This window comes from Montipora capricornis, chromosome 3, assembly GCF_036669925.1.
Source record: "Montipora capricornis isolate CH-2021 chromosome 3, ASM3666992v2, whole genome shotgun sequence".
NCBI classification, from domain to species: Eukaryota; Metazoa; Cnidaria; class Anthozoa; order Scleractinia; family Acroporidae; genus Montipora; species Montipora capricornis.
Genome location: NC_090885.1, coordinates 3,737,801 through 3,740,300, shown reverse-complemented (window position 1 = coordinate 3,740,300; position 2,500 = coordinate 3,737,801). Strand labels below are relative to the sequence as shown.

Genomic DNA, 2,500 nt, shown 5'->3' with positions numbered 1-2,500 from the left:
GTTGCCAACAGGTACCGAGAAATTCCTCAAAGGAGTAAGAAAACTTAAAATAAGAGAATCAGTTTTCAAGCTTGTTTGCCACCGACTGTTTCACAAAAACGCGATGCTGTTATCTTCTGCAATGCCGTTGAAATTTTCCAACGCCTTTGCAGAACTTTTCATTTCACGGTCAACCTTGACACTTAATTAATGCAGCTATGATGAACTTGAGTTTGGTTTGTAAGTTTTTTACAAAACAACTTCCGTCCAAACGTGCTCTTTAATGCTTTAATTACAACTTAACGAAGGCGTGCAGAATTTATTTAATGGCACTTTCAACGCCCAAAAAATCCTTGTAATGGCAGAAAGACGTGGTGGTTAATATGCCAGAGCATGTTACCATCTAACCTTTCCTTCTCAGGAGACCAAAAATAAAGCTGAAATCAAAACCACTTTGGATAATATCTGGACTCAAGGTAAGAAAAACTGAAATTAAATCATCAGAGGTACTTAAGACCCAGTACTACGAGCAACATTTTCCGTGCAACCTGTCGCGCAACAATGTTGCGTTGCAAGTTGAGATGGTTTGTTGCGCGTGTTGCAAAAGTAGACGTAGCTTTTACTTTTTGCAACATGAAAATTTATTTCGCAAGAGGGTGGTAGTACGCGCAAAAAGCCATCTCAACTTGCAACGCAACATTGTTTTGCGACAAGTTGCACGAAAAATGCTGCCCGTATTACTGGGCCTTTATGGAAGATAAATGAAGGTTAACTAAAAGTGTGTATTTGCTCCAGCAAGTGAAATCAAAGTGACTTGTTCTACCCTGAAAGCTTAGTAACAAGGGCCCTGGCTAACACATTTTCTTACAAAAATGATTTGAAAGATAATGCTGCAGCCGATGTGGAAACAGCAAATTTAAAACAGAAAGAAAAGAAAGAACTTAAAGAGGTAAGTGTAGTCATAAATGTGACATCTCAACCAAATTTAACAAATCTCGAAATTATCCCTTGCAATATCACTCATGAAGACACAATGAACCAAGGAAAACCAGTGAATCTGTTTGAGCAAATGCCAATCAACAGCTAACAAGGCACGGAGGAGGTCCAGGGCTAATTACGTTGTTCTTTTCCAAGGAATATGAATCGTGAGAATTCTCCAAGGAGTTTTTATTGTAATTTTTTTGGAGGGGGGAGGAGGAGAAGGAAGAGGAGGAGGAAGAATTCCTTGAATGACATTGACTTCTTTAACACCTTGAAAATTCAATCATTTTACTTTAAAACCATGTTTACACTTTCAATCTGCCTCTTACTCGAACCTACTCTTTACCTGAAAACGAAGCTTGCAGACACACTGAAGAAGTCTCTTCCATTAAAGACCTCTAAACAAGGCAGAAGTGAAGTCGCTAAAGGTACGTTGTTCTTTTTGTAGTTTGTGCAATAAAATTTAAAACGATTTTGCGAGTTTCTTCTCGTTTCCTTCTTCTTGTCATCTTCTTTCTTATACATCACCGGCAATGAAACATATAGCAAACTGATCTCAAGTTTCCAGACATCTCCAACGCAATTTTGTGAATTTCAGAGGTTATCGCCGTGGGCAGCTCTGTTTTTACTGACAACAATTTCTGCGACAGAAGGAGTTTATAACCAAATAATACATTGGCTAAACCAACGAAACCTTTTTCATAAAACGAAGGGTAAAGCGCAAATAAACCTGTCTCAGTTCGGATGTTTGACCTTGTGCACCATATGGAAAGTTTTAGTTTTTCCTAAAAGATCAAGACATATCGCACTTTTAATTTCCGGATGAAGAAACTTAACTAATGGTGACCACGCCCCTCTTCAGCATGTGAGCACCGCACTAGAAAAATAACAGTGATATCACGGGGCATGGGGACATGTTCGCCCCTGTTTTCTCTCGTATTTTCGCAACACTGTGAACTATTTCAATATTTTCCAACAGATGTTGAAGCCTTGGAGGGGTATGCTGACGCGCTAACAGAAGTTGGTGGACTCACCCCACAACACCATCAAGCAATCGCTACCAAACTGGCATTAGACCTCATGGAAGACCTAAACATTGATGCAAAGCACAACTCTGAGTTGCTTGAAAAAGAAACTGCTTTTATCAAAAATGCAGAAATTGCATACATAAGAAGTAAGTGTAGAACTACCACGCCCATATTATTTGATGCGTATTTTGTATGCAGTACCATCCAAACTTACTAACCTAATATACTATTTGTTGTGATCTGTGGAGCATTCAAATTCATTTAATTTTTGAGGAGTCCACAAATAACATTTCTTTCGAATGTCTCCGTTAAATCAAAGGAACCAATCACTTAATTCTTCTCAATAGGCCTTTGCAGAAAACACCATAAAACTCTTTGTGTTGCCCCCCAAATTGTGCACAATTTGTGTCCAGTCTCTCTTGGGACTTAAAATGATTCCCAAACAAAAGCATTGGGGAGGGGGGCGGGGGCAAACAAAGAATATTATGGTATTTTCCGAAGTCGACTATTTC

At 38.9% G+C, this 2,500-nt stretch overlaps 1 pseudogene; it reads left to right on the top strand.

The window, feature by feature from the left end:
* LOC138041946 (dentin sialophosphoprotein-like) overlaps positions 1 to 2,500 on the top strand; it is a 20,570-nt pseudogene that overhangs the window by 16,847 nt on the left and 1,223 nt on the right.